Source organism: Lactuca virosa, chromosome 8 (assembly GCF_052849685.1).
Source record: "Lactuca virosa cultivar CGN04683 chromosome 8, Lactuca_virosa_CGN04683_v6, whole genome shotgun sequence".
Lineage (NCBI taxonomy): Eukaryota > Viridiplantae > Streptophyta > Magnoliopsida > Asterales > Asteraceae > Lactuca > Lactuca virosa.
In genome coordinates, this window is record NC_136433.1 from 177,303,245 (window position 1) to 177,324,428 (window position 21,184).

Below are 21,184 nucleotides of genomic sequence, written 5' to 3' on the forward strand. Positions count from 1 at the left end.
GGACGATGAACTAACCTTGGTATGATTACTACGAACCCTATTTTATCAAAATTAACAAATACAACTAAACGAGGGTTCAGATAATTTGAAACACTGAGCTTTCATAAAATGTCCCCTACTAGGTCTCTCTATAACCGTTTGGTGTACACCAGTCAGGTATAATTAAGATTGGAAAGACAATTAACTGAATGACCCTGCCCTAAATACACAACCAAACAAGGAACAGGAAATGAGGCGAAATCACTCACTCGAAGTCCTCAAATCTTAATTATAGATGACCCTAATGCATACACTAAGTCATCATAGCATTACCTACTAGAGTTCCGAGTTTTATACGAGTTTTGTGATTTGGTTCGAACCAGAGAGTTATTGTAATTATAATTAATTAATGGGGTTTGGAAGCGTACCAAAAATATAGCAGGGTTCTTTGATGCTTCCCCATATTCTGGGGTCAAACTCCTCCTGCTCCCCCGCTATTCTTATCTGTTGGACAGTCCCTTTTGAAATGTCCTATTTCACCACAAAGGTGGCATATTGGATTGATTTCAACATTGGTGGTCGAAGTAATGTGCCAGATCGGAATTATGCAGAAACGGGTAGTGTGCCCGTTCCTGTTGCAGTTCCTGCAATGCATCGCTTAGCAGACTCCCAGGTAATGGAAGTTGCACTCATTGCACTTGGGTAGATTTCCAGCATACTGCCTTGCTGGGGTAGGGGTAACCGCGATGCTAGTAGAATTGACAGTAGGAGTAACAGATGTCGTGGCCGCAGAGGCTGCCACTGGTTGTTGTCTCTTTGCTAACTTTTGAGGTGATTTGCCCTTCTTTTTATCCAAGAATATCCGTTTCTTGTTCTTAGATTTGAGGTTCGGAGTGTCTTTGTAAGTAGGTACTCGTTGTTGTACTTGGTTATTACCTTGATTAGGATTGTCGATAACAATTCCACTACCATTTGCATTGTTAGCGTTAAGGTAAATCATGATAGCTGTTACGGCAGCTGTGACCGCAACTTGAAAGGTAGTCGTATTTATCTGAAGGATATGTGTTTTCCCAGCAGGTTGGTTTTGTTTCTTCGGAGGCATGATTCTGTTATATGATAAGAAAATGAGTTCGTGAGCGTTTATGGTTGGATCTAGGTGTATTATTGTAACGCCCCATTTCTGGTATGTGATTTAAATAAAGTAATTTTATTTTCTTAAGGGGTACTCGACAAGTCAGTAGCCCGACTCGTCGAGTAGAGATGGGATTTGTGCGCGATTTAAGTTGGCGACTCGGCGAGTCCATATTCCCGGACTCGGCGAGTCTGTCAGTCTCGATGAAACCTTAATTTCAAGGGTTTGCACCCTATTTAAACATCTTATGTGCCCCAAGACCAGCTTCCCTCACCCACAAAGAGTTCCATACGAAACCCTAGCCGTTCTTAAGCATTTTTGAAGCATTTTCTCACTTGTGAAGGTTTTAGTGCATCTTGGGGATTTGGTGAAGAAGAGAGAAGAGAAGTATTCAAGCGGAGCAAGTAGATCCGGACTTCTGGTTGCATTTCAGTCCCCTTTGAGGTATCAAGATCGAATCTTTGCTTATTATCAATTAGATCTCTTGAGAAGTTTGCTCTTGTTGATTTTGATCCCTTTTCTAGACTTTAAGGTCGAATTAAGAGTTAATATGATGAATGGACTTCAGATCTAAGCTTTCCAGAGCCTCTTAAGCTCAAGTGTAACACCATAATTTTTCAAACAAAATTTTCATTTTAAAATCGCATAATTTTCGTAACATATTGTATAGAAATCTCATTTATTCAAATTACAAAACACAACTACATTAATAAGCCAGGATCCTCAAAATGTGACTCTTTCTCTGGTGTGTACAATCAAGCCGATGCCTTCCCACGATCCTCTGAGATACCTGAAACACATAACACATAACACGGTAAGCACGAAGCTTAGTGAGTTCCCCAAAATACCACATATAACACATATTAGCCACTCGAGGCTATAACTCTGTGGGCCCAATGGCCCTAACTCTGTCGACCCTCTGGTCCTAACTCTGCGGACCTTCCGATCCTAACTCTGTAAACTCTGGAATACACACAGCATAAATCACGTAGAAATAATGTTGTGCAACACATCACATACATAGCATACAAGATACTCTGTCACATAACTCTACTTACCACTCAAGGTAAAGTATAGTGAGAAGACTCACCTGACCAGCAGCAAGTAAAGACCCCGTTCTCGGATCTCGTACTAGCCTCCACCTAACACAAGGGATGAATATCTCTAAGTGATACTCTAATCACAACTCTAATGACCGAAGGCTATTCTTCCTCTCTTTAACTCTTTGAAGTGGATAAAAGACCATTTTACCCCTCCATGGTCTCTACTACTTATGTTGATCAAAGCCCCAAAGTCAACAGAAGTCAAACTCGAGTCAACAGTCCATGTTTGACCCGACTCGCCGAGTGCACCCTTGCGACTCGTCGAGTCCACTTACTTTCCTCAGAAATCTTGTGACAGTGCATCTCAACTCGTTGAGTTGACCCCAACTCGTCGAGTTATCGCCTGATTCGGTTCCTCGGGACAAACCCTAACCAACTCGTCGAGTCGGCTCATCGACTCGGCGAGTTCATTCAGACCAAATGTTCATTCAGACGATTTAAGGTAGATCCATCACCCGAAAGACTAGATCTACCATCCTGAGGGTCGATTGTCACGTAAAGTTGCAAGCTTTACGTTTAAACATGGCATATAAAGCTTATAGTGCCAATATAACTCTAACAAGGATGATTAATCACAATAACTCTTTTATGGTTAACTAAAGCTATTATCTTTGGACTCTCTGGACCTCACAAGGTCCAGATCTGAAGTCTAGGCCTCATGAGTGACCTTATGCATACAAAGTCCCAACAATGGTGGGAGAAACCCTAATCTTCCGTATCTACAAGATCTAAGCAAAATAACAAGAAAGGTGCAAGCTTTTACCTCTTACTCAAGCCCTTGCACGAAGTTACACCAGATCCACTGATTCTCTAGCTCCCTTGATGAGTGATCTCCTCTTCTCTTCAAGAGATGCACTAGTTTACTCCAAGTTTTAGCTTCTAAGACTCTCATGGCTCTCCATACGCGTTTAGGGTTTGCTCTCAAGGAAGGGTAGCCGCAAATGAGGCTATAAGTTCCTTTAAATAGGTCTCAAACCCGGGAAATTAGGGGTTCTCTGCCCAGCACCTACTCGGCGAGTGCCTCCTCTGACTAGTCGAGTCCATTCATTAAATTCACGCGATCAAATCGACTCGACTCGGCGAGTTGGTCCCTCAACTCGTCGAGTCCCTCCTTAAATCTCAAGATTAACATATACGATAATGTCCCTGGAAATCCGGATGTTACAATTCTCCCCCACTTGAATTAGATTTCGCCCTCGAAATCACTCCTCCACAACATATAGATATAATCATATAACCAAACAGCACCATCGAAAGGTCTCATACCACACAACTATCTTCCCTTCTGGACACCTGAATCCAAACAGGAACTCCTCCCTGGAAAAGGACAGACCCATCTGCCACTATGCTACCCTTTCTGACTCTCAAGAATCTGGAACTCTAGTAGTCTGACACACAGCCAGACTGTCATCTCCAGATGTCACCACGTTATTCGCTCCTCTGACTCTCTAGTGGGGACCGATAAAACAAGTCCATGCCCAAAACTGGCTACCGATCACTCGTCCCAGTCATGATAAACAATCTCGGTCATATACCAAGGAATGGAAGGATCACATCACACCAGAGACTCGTCCACTGAACTGCAATCAAACCCCAGCTCCCTTCTCCAAATCCCTTTCAACACTGAGCACCAGGTCATCTCCCGACCTAGCAGTTGAACCTCCAAAGGTTACCCATTGCGTGTACCAACACGCCTCACTGACTTCCTTATCAATGCAACTATCTCAGCTCTGTGTGACACACGAGTCATGAAGTTCGCTTCACCTCAAGCGAGTACGGAATTCGACTCGCTCTCGACCTCTGCCGTCTACCACTCATTAGTTCCATGTGTTTCGCGGTTTTCTCATACCAACGAATTGACCCACTCCGGTCTAAGACACCAGATGGAACAATACCCCCTTCCAAATGAAGTGCATCTCTGAATCTGGAATCTCATTCCGTCTACTCAATACACCACTAGAATCGAACTCAACTCAAGAGTCTGATTCAGCACAGAATTGGAACCACTCGTCCCAACGAACCACTCAACTCATGACTCCTGACCCGCAACTCATACGTTCCTCACTTATCCACTTCCCTTTGGTTGCGACAACCATTACTCAATTTCAGAATATAACGACTCCCGAAAAATATGGAGACCCCAGTCTCGCCCCTGGTTCGACCACCAGGCTCCCACAAAATCAAATATGAGGGCTACCCAAGCCCAAAACCATTCTGCGCCACGCTCTGATCAGAGAGCACTTCGTCACAACATTCTCTTGCTGACTAGCGGGTACCACGGCTCCCCGCAGTATCACAACGACCTCTCACTGAACAGTGAGTACTACGGCTCCCCGCAGCATCACCACAACCCTTCACTAAATAGTGAGTACTATGGCTCCCCATAGCATCACCGCAACCCCTCACTGAATAGTGAGTACTACGGCTCCCCGTAGCATCACCGCAACCTCTCACCGAATAGTGAGTACTACGGCTCCCCGTAGCATCACCGCAACCTCTAACTGAATAGTGAGTACTACGGCTCCCCGTAGCATCACCTCAACTTCTCACTGAACAGTGAGTACTACGGCTCCCCGTAGCATCACCGCAACCTCTCACTGAATAGGGAGTACTACGGCTCCCCGCAGTATCACAACACCCTCTCGCTGACTGGCAATTACTGCGGCTTCCTGCAGTATCACCGCACTCTCTCGCACTAACTCATGGATGCTACAGCTCTCTGTAGTCTTACCGTGCTTTCTCTTACCACTCCACGATCTCTTCCTCAAGTCGACGCCATCCTGCGTTCACTCACGCATGCTCCGCGGCCGAGCGTAGATAGGTACACACACCCATCCCGGTTATGCATCACTACTTCGGACGACCACCGCCGTGACAAAACTTCTTTTTCTCGCTGCCATTCACATTCTCAGATAATCCCGTTCGGTGACAATTAGCTGAAGGGCCCCCACCGAAACCATTGAGACTTATACACCACTCGACATCTCATAACTCAAGTCTTGAAATAATCCGAAACTTATAACATTAATCTCGGATACCTCGGAATACTCCATCTCCCAAAATGAAACACGGAGAAATCGCCAATGGCTCGGAACACGAAAATGACCCTCTGAAACTCTTTCCTCTATTGCTCGAAACCAAGCGAGATTACGCATGTCGTCCCGGAAATTGGCTGCCTGATCATCTCTTACCCTTTCCAAAGAGCATAGAATAGTCGATTCATGGAACCAAAATCTCCCAACTACCAAAGTATCCCTATGAACCAACTACCACGAAAAATTCTTATCTGCCACAAGGCCTCTGACCAACGGCTACCTGCCCTTTCTTGAACGCGGACAACATGCATTAATTCCCTCTGCAACTCACCTCGACCACCGATAACTCTGGTCTCGGGAATCCGCAACGTATTTCTCTATATCCAGTACTCTAACCACTCTTGAAAAAACCTCTGATCTCCTCAAAAAAAGTACCCGGTTCTCCCCCACTCAGGGTTCGAACCATCACTAACTGGTTCACCAACAATCTATCCCACAGACTGTTTTTACCAGTAACATCGCACCTACTCTTGGAAGGTGATACACTATGCTCGATGATCTCCCCGATGGAGATCAAACAACTCCAAATACCCCGAATCTCCGATGGAATCCTTAGAAGCTTCTCATCATTATTGCCTCTAGTCATTCAGAATCTCGCACCATCCCACTACCGGACATCTCAACTGTCCAGTAGTAACCCTGACTCTCTGTCTGAAAATAATGAACTAGCATACTCCTCATCCTCGACTCCTCAACTGACGTCCCATCATGTGAGTTGTAATAAGAGTGGAGTACTCATTACCACACTCGATACTCATCATAGATAATAAGAACCACCACCCAAATATCCTCTTCTTGATCGTCTGCCGCTGCATCTAATACATGCCCTACTATGCTCAAATAGGGTGTATCCTGGTCCTTAACCATCTCAGTCCCCGCTGACACCCTGCTCTTGCTCTAACATTACCTCTCGGCAGACATACTGCCCAAATACTCTGATGGAAGGTCGCCATCAATACTAATCCGCATGGTTCTACCCCCAAGCTCGGAAACCGAATTCTCAACACCTCTTATGTTTCCCACAGGAAAAGGAAATAATACCATCCATGTCACAGAAGTTGACATCTCCACGATCGGCTGATTTCTCAACTCATGTCGCAATCCTCCATAACTGCCCTCTCTAGTCATCCTTGAGCCTTGCGACTTCATCTTCCATCTTACCAAAAATCCCTCGGAGCTAACTCGATTTCCCTCTCAAGGGATGCTCCACTAAAACTCGTTCATCATGGCCCTCTGACCCCATACTCTTTCACATCTGATCTCAGTCTAACCAATTTCAACTGAATAACTGGTAGAACCAGTAACACTAACCGCCACGGGTCATGGTACTCGAACCATGTGGCCACCTCTCGATCTGCTATGAATCATGGTACCCGAACCATGTTATCTCTTCTCAATCCGCTACGAGTCATGGTACTCGACCGATGACATCGCCTCTCGATCTGCTACAAATCATCGTACTCCAACCATGAAAGCACCTCTCGATCTGCTTCAAATCATGGTACTCGAACCATGAAATCACCTCTCGATCTGCTACAAATCATGGTACTCGAACCATGAAACCACCTCTCGATCTGCTACAAATCATGGTACTCGAACCATGAAATCACCTCTCGATCTGCTACAAATCATGGTACTCGAACCATGAAACCACCTCTCGATCTGCTACAAATCATGATGCTCGAACCATGAAACCACCTCTCGATCTGCTACAAATCATGGTACTCGAACCATGAAATCACCTCTCAATCTGCTACAAATCATGGTACTCGAACCATGAAACCACCTCTCGATCTGCTACAAATCATGGTACTCGAACCATGAAATCACCTCTCGATCTGCTACAAATCATGGTACTCGAACCATGAAATCACCTCTCGATCTGCTACAAATCATGGTACTCGAACCATGAAATCACCTCTCGATCTGCTACTTAAAACCTCCGGAATGTTCCCTGTATCGAGTATGGGTCCCTGCTTTCAGTAGTACGGGCCCATACTACCTGCCACATCTACCCATACTTTCCACACGGACCATCCCCGAGTCCCTACGTAGCTGCTCGACCTTCTCAATCACCAACCCCGTCATGCGTGTTCGCTCCTCTTGCGAAATATCCAACTCTGTCAGCGTACTCATCTGACTAGGGTCACCCTTTCCTAGGCTCTTCATACGTTCTCACACTTCTCCGCCATCAGCTGCTAAAGAACTCCTTATGATGCCAGCCATCTACCTCCTGAATATCGTCATATTCACTTAGTAGCTGACTCTCATCATCAAGAGTTCCACAAAGCAGGAAGCAAGCAACATTCGGGCATCGAATAATCTCTACCAACATGTAACACCACTCTAGGTTATTACCCACTTGCTCTCCTCATACTCAAAGGATACCACCGAACTCAAGCAACTTTACCCCACGCGGGCGTCTGACTACTCTCTCAGTAGACTCCTCAAATGCTCATCTAGGTATCTCTCCTAGATTACTCCTCTATTCAAATCCCTCTCTAGAGGATTCCTGCTGGATACTCTTACTCAACACATGCTCGAAAGCACATCACAGATAACAATAACTCCTAGGCTAAGGCATCACAAATCAGGCCACTCTAGTCCTAACATATGAAATACCTAGCCTATATCTAGCATGCATAATATCTCATAGCATATCTTATAAATATCTCATAATACAAACGTAAGGGTATTTTGGAAATCACCGTTCGAGCTCTGGCTGATTGTACACACTGCTCCAACTCATATTCTTTTAGAAACTCTTGCTCGTTTTAGAAAAATCATTTCCTTGAAATTTTTTCTCAAATCCTCAGTTTGAGTCCAGATCTACCCGAAGGTGCATCCGAATCCCTCAAACCAAGGCTCTGATACCAACTTGTAACACTGTAATTTTTCAAACAAAATTTTTTCATTTTGAAATCGCATACTTTTCGTAACATATTGTATAGAAATCTCGTTTATTCAAATTACAAAACACAACTCCATTAATAAGCCAGGATCCTCAAAACGTGACTCTTTCTCTGGTGTGTATAGTCAAGCCGGTGCCTTCCCGCGATCCTCTGAGATACCTGAAACACATAACACATAACACGGTAAGCACGAAGCTTAGTGAGTTCCCCAAAATACCATATATAACACATATTAGCCACTCAAGGCTATAACTCTGTGGGCCTACTGGCCCTAACTCTGTGGACCCTCTGGTCCTAACTCTGTGGACCCTCTGGTCCTAACTCTATGGACCTTCCGGTCCTAACTCTGTAAACTTTGGAATACACACAGCATAAATCACGTAGAAATAATGTAGTGCAACACATCACATACATAGCATACAAGATACTCTGTCACATAACTCTACTTACCACTCAAGGTAAAGTATAGTGAGAAGACTCACCTGACCAACAGCAAGTAAAGACCCCGTTCCCTGATCTCGAACTAGCCTCCACCTAACACAAGGGATGAATATCTCTAAGTGATACTCTAATCACAAATCTAATGACCGAAGGCTATTATTCCTCTCTTTAACTCTTTGAAGTGGATAAAAGACCATTTTACCCCTCCATGGTCTCTACTACTTATGTTGATCAAAGCCCCAAAGTCAACAGAAGTCAAACTCGAGTCAACAGTCCATGTTTGACCCGACTCGCCGAGTGCACCCTTGCGACTCGTCGAGTCCACTTACTTTCCTCAGAAATCTCGTGACAGTCTAGCTCAGCTCGTCGAGTTGACCCCCAACTCGTCGAGCTATCGCCTGATTCGGTTCCTCGGGACAAACCCTAACCAACTCGTCGAGTCGGCTCATCGACTCGGCGAGTTCATTCAGACCAAATGTTCACTCAGACGATTTCAGGCAGATCCATCACCCCAAACACTAGATCTACCATCCTGAGGGTCGATTGTCACGTAAAGCTGCAAGCTTTACGTTTAAACATGGCATATAAAGCTTATAATGCCAATATAACTCTAACAAGGATGATTAACCACAATAACTCTTCTATGGTTAACTAAAGCTATAATCTTTGGACTCTCTGGACCTCACAAGGTCCAGATCTGAAGTCTAGGCCTCATGAGAGACCTTATGCATATAAAGTCCCAACAATGGTGGGAGAAACCCTAATCTTCTATACCTACAAGATCTAAGCAAAATAACAAGAAAGGTGCAAGCTTTTACCTCTTACTCAATCCCTTGCATGAAGTTACACCAGATCCACTGATTCTCTAGCTCCCTTGATGGGTGATCTCCTCTTCTCCTCAAGAGATGCACTAGTTTACTCCAAGTTTTAGCTTCTAAGACTATCGTGGCTCTCCATACACGTTTAGGGTTTGCTCTCATGGAAGGGTAGCCGCAAATGAGGCTATAAGTTCCTTTAAATAGGTCTCAAACCCGGGAAATTAGGGTTTCTCTGCCCAACACCTACTCGGCGAGTCCCTCCTCTGACTCATCGAGTCCATTCATTAAATTCACGCGATCAACTCGAATCGACTCGGCGAGTTGGTCCCTCAACTCATCGAGTCCCTCCTTAAATCTCAAGATTAACATACACGATAATGTCCCTGGAAATCCGGATGTTACATCAAGGTTGCCACCTTTATTGAGCCAAGTTTCCATTCCAAGCTTAGATCTCTTCCTTTAGCTTGTTTTGGGTATTTGAGCTTCATATTAGCATGCATGCACGTAAAGTTAGAAACTTTACGTGAAAAACCAGCCCTAGGAGCCCAGATCTATGAATGGAATGCACTGGATTCGAGCAGAATCGACTGTTTAGTAATGTCATGCATGGGACTCGGCGAGTCGTTCTTCAGACTCCACGAGTCGAGTCGCGAGTCCCCGATTTTCCCCATTCGAGAGTTTAAGGTGGAATCAGTGAGTAGGTAATGGACTCGGTGAGTTAAGGCTCAGATCTAGTAGTGGAGGGACTCGACGAGTTGTTCATACAACTCGGCGAGTCAAGGACTGATCTCATTCATAGGATGAAGGAGGACTCGACGAGTTGTTCATACAACTCAGCGAGTCAGATGAAGATGAACTAGATGTTAGTATCAAAGAAGAACTCATCGAGCCTTTGCCAAACTCGACGAGTAGAAGCGGGTAGAAAATTAGAAAGGATGATAGGGACTCGGCGAGTTGGCGGCCCAACTCGGCGAGTCCGGTCAACTGGAAGTTGACTTTGACCAAGATGTTGACTTTGACCAGGGGTAAAATAGTCATTTTACCCTGTGAGTAGTTATCCATATCTGATTTAGTGTTTATGGGATTTGTAGCCGGGGAGTTCCGGAGCAGCAGTCAGACAGTTTCATATTTAGTAACTCAGCAGCCAACATTACGAGGTGAGTTCTCCTTCAGTAGGAACGGGTCTACGGCACCAAGGATGGCCCGTAGTACGAGATGATAGTAGCTGAGTGTGGGCGGGGCCCGTATCCTATCTTAGCAAATTGTGGGCGAGGCCCGTATCTCATAGTAGTAGTTGATTATGATATATGAACATTAGATTAACTTTACATGTTGTCTGTGTGATACTTGTATGATGGGTTTAGCAGTTGAGTGTGGGCGAGGCCCGTATCTCATCATATCCGAGTGTGGGCGAGGCCCGTATCTCGAAGTAGCTGAGCATGGGCGAGGCCTGTACCTCAGAGATAGCGGAGTGTGGGTGAGGCCCGTATCTTCTAGATAGTGGAGTGTGGGCGAGGCCCGTATCTCCTAGATAGCGGAATGTGGGCGGGGCCCGTATCTCCCAGTTAGCGGAGTGTGGGCGGGGCCCGTATCTCCACGAGTGTGGGCGAGGCCCGTATCTCCTAGTTACATGCTATGTGTAGAGGGTATGTGGTAGATTGGGGAGACTCACTAAGCTTCGTGCTTACTGTTTTCAGTTTTGTTTTCAGGTACTTCCACTGGCACTGGGAAAGGGCTCGGGATGATCGCATGGCACACACCACAGTCTTCAGCCTGGGATTAGAATCTGATATTTGGATATGATATTTTGATTTGAGACAGACACTATGATGTTTTATGATACAAGATTATGATTTTACTTATGATTTTGGATGGTCGATGGTTTTAATAATGTTTTAAAAACGAAATTTTTGGGTTGTATTTTTGGGATGTTTCAATTATCATTTATGTGAATGTAACTTTTTCATTTTGTTATACTGTTTTCGATGATTCGATCTACATCCCTATGATGCAGTCCTAGTAAGGAGTAGAAGTAAGTTTCTAGAATAGTCACAAGGCGGGTGTTATCCGAACTAAGTTATCTTTGGTTGGAGGATAACAGGTTCCAACTTTCGGAAGGATTTGAAAGTAGCTCATAATAGAGTCTACATAAAATAGACTTATGAGTTTGAGAAATAATCACTCTCAACTGAGATTTTGTGATCTGATTTCTTGTTGTCAGCCATGACAAAAATGGACGATAAGTTTAAAACCTAATGCGAGTAGTGTATACCCTAACTCACTAGGTTGCATTAGTTTATTAGTTATTACTATGATGAAAAGGCACTCAAACACTTGTATGGAATACATGTGGTTTTCCTCTGAGATTAGATGTTTGTCAATAACACCGGTATTTAAAGATGACCTTGGAGTAGGTCTTACATCAAACCATAAAGAGAAAATTTTGACAACATAGAGACCTAACAGACTAGAAGTTCAAGGTCTTAACATAACAGGAAAAATACAGGGAAAAGTGCTACTTAGAGCATAGATAAGAAGGTTATTCCTTAAACCAAAAGAAAGGATGCGTAGAGCATCTCCTACTGGCGACGGGCATCCCTCGGATGAACCCTTAATTGTGTCTGCTGAGCCCCCCTCACTTAGGTTATAGAAGCTTCGGTCTCCGTTGTAGGGTAAGGGTTGTCCCTGCTCTTGACTCCATCTGCCCAATTTCTCAGCCCACAAAGGCGTCGGGCCTTGAAAAGCTGGACGAGGGTTAGGATTTGGGATTGGAGCCACCAGGGGTTGATCATTGACTTCTTGCTCTGGGTCAAAATCCTCTGGGAAGTTTTCTGCGAAGCATCATCTAAAGGAATTGCATGATTCTCTTCTAGCTCTACATCGAGCCATCCACCATGTCCTTGGTTAGGGAAGTACGGATCTCCATGAGGATGAAATCCCGGCATAATATCTACGCAATAATAGGGGTAAAAGAGATAGTTAATAGACGTACTACTTAAGATAATTATAGGATGATCCTTACCAGTTACTTCAATACTTGCGTAGTGTATACCAGTCATATGTAACCAAGATAGAATAGACCTTCGAATAAGTGACCCTAACTCTAAGTCCACAACCAAACAAGGAACAGGAAGTAAAGCAAAGATAACAGATTCTAAGTCTATGACACCTTAGCTACATATAACTTTTGCATATCCACTCAGCAATTATTGACATACTAGTAAAGACCTTTTAGTTTGCACATAAGTAAATATAGTAACACAAAATACTCCTATAGTATTTTAAGTTTATGTTTTGTTCTAAGTGTCCGTAGGTTTTTAGACTTGCTGCAACACCACAACCATTCCTACGCACATGCTAATCACTTCTAGGAAAGATATAGTTGATCAGGCTATATCACTCCCAGAACTGATTACATGTTCTAGTATGACATTGATCCTAGTATGAATTCTTGTATGAATACTTTACTAAAATGTTTTATTATTTTAAAAGTATTAACTCTTGTTCAGAGTGTTTTAATCCCGATGTGTTTATAGTTGTATATTTTTTATGGGTTGATATACTCAATTCACTATAAACAAAGATCTGATACCAATCTGTCACACCCCCAAACCGGAACGGCGGAATCGTTCGGGGGCGGAGGACGTCATGTTCAGTATCATAACAATGCACAATAGTAAAACAAGCAACAACATCATCCATTGCATTAATAATATAGTTAATACAAATGTGTTCTGAATATATTTGTAAGACACCAAATATATATATATATATATATATATATATATATATATATATATATATATATATATATCAAAATAAAAGACGAGTCTTGAACATGCTTCGTGTTCTCAAAACCTGGTCCAGTGTACCTGTCTATTGGTGACCTGATAATACAAGTTATTTTGAAAGAGTAGATCAGCATTTAAGCTGGTGAGTTCATAAGTATTTTAGTGTCAAATGTTTGTATAAGTTTAAAGAAAATATTTGTAAGTGTTTGATGTAAAGTTTGTAAGTGTTTTGATGTAAATGTTTGTATACTTCCTAGAAAATCCTATATTTTATACTAAAAATGGAAAGTAGTCTTCTACCAAGACCCGACTGTTCTGTATGTTTATTGTTTTGTAAAAGTGAGCGTTTTCTTAAGTATATGACTATCATTACCAAAAAATACTTTACATTACCTTTTATGTGAGAAGATCACTATATGAATGTAATGGGAAAATGACATTGTACAGTAATGTTATAATAAGTAACTACTGAAGCACTAACTACCTTAAAACGAATTTTTTTAATTAAGGTTAAAATGTAATGAGGTTTTAACCATACTGATTGACGAGTGTTTAACATGATGACCTGCTGGCGTCAAAACTAATGTGACATTTGTTACCCCTTGGCTTGCCTGCCAAACTCTAGCGAACAGTCGGGATGCGTGTAACATCGTGATTTTTCATCCAATTTTATTTTTATTTTTAAAACACTTATTTAACAGAATACGTTGCGGAATACTTATTATGATTGTTTCAGAAACATCACCAATGTTACTTTCATGTCAAAATATAAAGTTCACAAAAACATGATGATGAAAACCCAACATGTCCAAATGGTATCATTACTAAAGATACTAAATTATACTACCCAAAGATTCCCATCCTCACCAAGGCATCATGTCAAGCTACCTGTTCCATTCCACATAAACCAACAAGAAAAGAACAAGTGTTAGCATAAGCTTAGTGAGTCAATATAGTACAGTGTTAAGAGAACACCCATATCATAGATAGATCCACACAAAACATCCACACACAGTCAAAGACTCACTAGCAAGACATACAACATCACACCACATAACAACCACAGCTCAATTTATTTTAGTTCTTCAGTTAGAACTTGTTTTATTAGTTACCCTCCTCACCACCGTTGTAACTAATTTAATCTTATCGATTCACCGCTTGAATATTGTTATATAATATTTTGTTTTTCCGCTTTACTTTAATAATTACTCACCGCTCACCGCTATAATTATTAAAGTATTACCTCCTAGTTAGGGTCTTTCTATTCACCGCAAAAACCTCCCCTAAACTAGACCCCGTTCGCTACTAACGTTCCCGGCACGACCCAATGCACTAAGTGAGGCGCGACTCTCACCCGTAATCATTGCCCCCGGTGCGCTTCGTTCGCTACTCCGACTGTGCACATACGTATACATGCGTTGTCGTTCAGGATTGGTACGAGCGGTGCCAATTCCAACAGATACACCTCCCAAATCGCGCGTGATGTTTGTGCTGGTCCCACCGCTTGACCAACATCACTCCAATCCCAGTACACCAAGGTGTACCAAGACCATGTCCCGACTGGTTGTCTAGAAAAACTAGTCGGCGTCACAGTTGGCTTAAGCTCTTTTTCCTATAGGTATCTTTCAACCCACTAGGCCATCATAATATCCGGATTGGGTATATACCTATGTCTAGGTTTCTGCCCTTCGCCCCGCTAGTGTGTTCCCCTTTTTAATTTAATAATGATTAATTAAATAAGGAGTTACACTTTTACCCTTTCAAGTAATCATGTAATTATTATGAATATTCTTTTATTAACATATTACTTCTTTACGGGTTATTTTAATGCAAACATGTAATTTTATGAAGTTATTACATTTTACACCTCACACCACTTTCATACACAACACATCTATTAATTTGATACAACACTAATATCCTTGTCCTAAAACATTTTAAACAAATATTTTCAAACAAGAATTAACATGCTCACATCACATAATGTTCATACACTTCACTCGATCTAGCATGACCCTAACTCACATCTCACACCAAACAAGGAAGAGTCTAGAATGCAACACCCTAGATATCATTACACATAAAACATTTCAACAATAATGACGTAAAACTCAAATCATCAAAAGGGGCACATGCATCCTAGATAATTAGGTTCATCCCAATCTATCTAAGATATGGGATACTCCTAATAATGTACTTTTAAAACCACAATTTGACTCACCTTTGCCAAAGATGTGACCGACTCACACTTCAAATCTTGTATTGGTTAGAATATCACCCTTGCCCCTATTATATTTCAAATAACAAGGTTATTGGAGTTCTACAAAGCCAAATATGGCAAATTTATAAACCAAGCACATAAATCAACTACCAAGTAAAATTCCCAGTTTTGGACTCGAAACAACCACCTTTTTAGAGCTGTTTTACCAAACTTAGAACCTGTATAACTTTCGTTTTTATTTCATATTACTGAATTTGAGACTTTTAGCTTTTCAGAATGTACTTTTGAAGGTCCAGACGATTTTTCTACAATTTTATATGATATTTACAAATCTGCCTATCAATGAAGCTAAATTCTGACCAGCTGGTAAAAAAGGCGATTTTCACCTAAGTTATATGCAACAACAGGTTCTGGAAAAATTCATGGATAAACTAGACTCAAAATGGAAACTTTGAGAGTTTACAGATCATTAATTCGATTCCTGGTTATTTTTCTATAATTTTTCCAACACATGGACAGATTGGTAATTCTTGCTGAATTCTCCAGCTTTGGGTTTCAAGGGCTTTTTGACCACTTAACACATTAAGCCATCACTAAAAACACCTATAAGGGTAAAAATTAACTTCTTAACAAAAATAGCATGATTTAATCACAGAAACATATCCATTTTATTCATGGTGGAATTTAACATAAGTTTTAGAAATCAACAAGAAGAATTGTGACTCCAAAACTTTGATCAAAACATAAACTTGAGCAATAAACTTAATGAAGGTGTTCATAAGCAATTTTTGACAGCATTGAACCATATGAACCTTCAAGGTTTCTAGGAAGAAGAAGATGAGATTATGATCATCAATTAAGAGGAGAATTGACATCCATAATCTTCAATTGACAAGGAATTAGACATATAAACACAACAAAAGAGATTAGAAGATGCTTTTACCAATACTTGGCCAAAAAAATCGATGCACTCATTCTTTCCCTTATCACTCTCGTTTTTTTTCCTTTTCTTCGTGGCTTGATCGATGATGCACCCTACCACTAACAAGAATCGGATTTTTTTTCTTCTTCTGTTGATGTCGCACAAACACACAAGGGAGGTTCGGTTTTTTTTGATGTGTTCGTATATGGAGAAGGGAAAAGAACGCACGATTAGTTTTTCTTAACGTTACCCTAATTAGTGAACGTAAAGGCTTAACCCCAAGAAAGAAACGGACGAATTGCGCATTCAATGAAATCAATTACATTCGTTTAATTGAGTTTGATTTGATTTATAATTGCACTTACATCTTTGATCCCTATAATTTTCTTATAATTACTCTTTGAACCCCAAACGTAAAAACACCAATTCCTCCACTTTCAAGAATAACGATTCACCCCCGTTGACTTTATTTGTTATATTAAAAGGATTTTATCTATCCTAACTATACCCACAATTTAATTAATTAACTTTTATACCTTTTAATTATTAGCTAATCTTTTACTTATTAATTAACGACCTTTTTATTTAATTTACATCATTTTACAATCTTGAAGTTGAAACAACTAATATTCGACTAACGAAAAACTAGCTTCCTTAACGAACGAATTTCCGGGTCGTTTTCAATTCTTCCCTCCTTAAAATGATTCCGTCCTCGGAATCAAATACCGTTATGAACAACACAGAGTAACAAATTGTCACGCCTTTATCAACTACCTAGGTCACTTCTGACTCGTACCCATCCTTTCATTAGACTTTGATGAGCTTGAATCAGTTCATTCATTCTTGCTTGATCTTTCTCTCTCTAAGGCATCTACCAGCTCTCACGTCACGTGTATCGACTCATCGAATCACAAATTGCCCATCAAAAAGACACTCGACTCTTGACTTGCCTCAGTTGTCGTAATAAATAATTCTCGTCCAATGGGAGTCTTTCAGGGTCACACTTCGATGGTCTATAGTTGAAACTCCTTGACCACATGCATAAAAGATAACCACTAATTACCTTGATCCCTCTAGCGCATGATCCGAGGGAAACCTTGCACATCCTCACTAGTCACTTGCTCACCACAACACAAATGATGGGAACGAACCCTACAGTTCCCTTCCTGCAAACCTAACACCATCACCTTCCCTCGTTGCATGATTACACCCTAAACCAGAATAGGATGTAGATACTTTCCTCTGGATCCTATCCAATCTTAGGTAATTGATACCCTTCAGCATGTAGCGTCTTTTTTTTAACGAATTGAACCAACACTCCCCAAGACGAGGAACTTGGTCGAATAATCCACACTCAAACAACTCATGAAGCTACGTCACCATTTTTTTAATTAGCGAATGAACCAATTATAAAGGCGCTTTGGCTTTGGAGCCACGCTAGAAATAAGGTAAAACTAGAGCTCTATCTGACGTGGTGTTTATACACTCGACCATTAATCAGGGAGAAACTTCACCATATTCCCTAGTAAGCTCCATATCGAAAAGACTCATCGTCTTCCTTGAACTCTCAATCGTACGAGTGAAGAAGACCTTACATCACCTCATTAGGCAGTTACATGCCTTCATCTCATACGTTTTAGGAATAGAATCTAGATTAGAACTTTATCCCCATAGACATATCCTCCCTCGATAAGTAGAATACACACACGCTTTTCAACACAAAGAATTTTGGTCTGGTTGGTGGAAAGTGAAACCATACTAACGACAATATCGAATGATTAGATTCCAAAAGGGAGTCGTTTTTAAGGAGAAATATGGTCATCTACAAAGATTCCACGTGCAGCCAACATCTTCCTACACCGAGACTAGATCTCCCACAGCCACATTATTATCTAAAGTCGAAACCAACAGACTCTGAGGTACATTAAAACGAGCACAAAAAAAATCAATGACATAAAAAGGTCTACCTCCTAACTCTAAGTAATGGACACCAGGTCCTCGGGTTTCTTCGTGGTTCCTCCAGTCCCAAATATATATCATGTGCTTATGATAGTACGGGCCCAATACTAACGTTCACACCTATATATATTTGCTTCTAGAATTACCACAAAGTAACTTATCTCGCTGGTTTAAGTTAAATATTGGCAGACCTATTCCGCTCCTGAGGTTCCATAACCTACTAGAATCCATAGACTTCGATAAAACTTCTCTTCATGGTGTGCCATCAACCAACGATAAATAAACAACTTGCAAGGCTTGTCAAATATGTGTAGCCAAATCATCACTCCAACATGATCTTCCATTTCCTCGATACGTGCAACACCATCCGAACTATGAATGCTCTGGGATCACTAAGCTTATAGGTCATGAGCAGTTCCCCTAACGTCGAGCAATGTCAACAATTACAGTATCCACAAGAGAGGAGAGAGGATATCTCATAATGGAAAGTAATAAGAGTCCTAAAGTAAAATAACAAATAACAAATAACTCTCGGCACACACCTTCCCCCCATTAAGAATCCTATAGCACTTAACTGAGCCAGTCTACACTGTGAGTCTGAACACCGGCCTCTGTATTCAGTTGACTCACAGCATGGCTCTGATACCAACTTGTAACATCGTGATTTTTCATCCAAAATGTTTTTATTTTTAAAACACTTATTTAACAGAATACGTTGCAGAAGACTTATTATGATTGTTTCAGAAACATCACCAATGTTACTTTCATGTCAAAATAAACTCATCAAAATATAAAGTTCACAAAAACATGATGATGAAAACCCAACATGTCCAAATGGTATCATAACTAAAGATACTAAATTATACTACCCAAAGATTCCCATCCTCACCAAGGCATAATGTCAAGCTACCTGTTCCATTCCACAGAAACCAACAAGCAAAGAACAAGTGTTAACATAAGCTAAGTGAGTCAATATAGTACAGTGTTAAGAGAACACACATATCATAGATAGATCCATACAAAACATCCACACACAGTCAAAGACTCACTAGCAAGACATACAACATCACACCACATAACAACCACAACTCAATTTATTTTAGTTCTTCAGTTAGAGCTTGTTTTATTAGTTACCCTCCTCACCACCGTCGTAACTAATTTAATCTTATCGATTCACCACTTGAATATTATTATATAATATTTTGTTTTTCCGCTTTACTTTAATAATTACTCACCGCTCACCGCTATAATTATTAAAGTATTACCTCCTAGTTAGGGTCTTTCTATTCACCGCAAAAACTTCCCCTAAACTAGACCCCGTTCGCTACTAACGTGACCGGCACGACCCAATGCACTAAGTGAGGCGCGACTCTCACTCGTAATCATTGCCCCCGGTGCGCTGCGTTCGCTACTCCGACTGTGCACATACGTATACATGCGTTGTCGTCCAGGATTGGTACGAGCGGTGCCAATTCCAATAGATACACCTCCCAAATCCCACGTGATGTTTGCGCTGGTCCCACCACTTGACCAACATCACTCCAATCCCGGTATACCAAGGTGTACCAAGACCATGTCCCGAGTGGTTGTCTAGAAAAACTAGTCAGCGTCACAGTTGGCTTAAGCTCTTTTTCCTATAGGTATCTTTCAACCCACTAGGCCATTATAATATCCGGATTGGGTATATACCTATGTCTAGCTTTCTACCCTTCGCCCCGCTAGTGTGTTCCCCTTTTTAATTTAATAATGATTAATTAAATAAGGAGTTACACTTTTACCCTTTCAAGTAATCATGTAATTATTATGAATATTCTTTTATTAACATATTACTTCTTTAAGGGTTATTTTAATGCAAACATGTAATTTTATGAAGTTATTACATTTTACACCTCACACCACTTTCATACACAACACATCTATTAATTTGATACAACACTAACATCCTTGTCCTAAAACATTTTAAACAAATATTTTCAAACAAGAATTAACATGCTCACATCACATAATGTTCATACACTTCACTCGATCTAGCATGAACCTAACTCACATCTCACACCAAACAAGGAAGAGTCTAGCATGCAACACCCTAGATATCATTACACATAAAACATTTCAATAATAATGACATAAAACTCAATCATCAAAAGGGGCACATGCATCCTAGATAACTAGGTTCATCCCAATCCATCTAAGATATGGGATACTTCTAACAATGTACTTTTAAAACCACAATTTGACTCACCTTTGCCAAAGATGTGACCGACTCACACTTCAAATATTGTATTGGTTAAAATATCACCCTTGCCCCTATTACATTTCAAATAACAAGGTTATTGGAGTTCTACAAAGCCAAAGATGGCAAATTTATAAACCAAACACATAAATCAACTAGCAAGTAAAATTTCCAGTTTTGGACTCGAAACAGCCACCTTTTTAGAGCTGTTTTACCAAACTTAGAACCTGTATAAGTTTCGTTTTTATTTCATATTACTGAAGTTTAGACTTTTAGCTTTTCAGAATGTACTTTTGAAGGTCCAGACGATTTTTCTACAATTTTATATGATTTTTACAAATCTGCCTATCAATGCAGCTAAATTCTGACCAGCTGGTGAAAAAGGCGATTTTCACCTAAGTTAGAAGCAACAAAAGGTTCTGGAAAAATTCATGGATAAACTAGACTCAAAATGGAAACTTTGAGAGTTTACAGATCATTAATTCGATTCTTGGTTATTTTTCTATAATTTTTCCAACATAGGGACAGATTGGTAATTCTTGCTGAATTCTCCAGCTTTGGGTTTCAAGGGCTTTTTG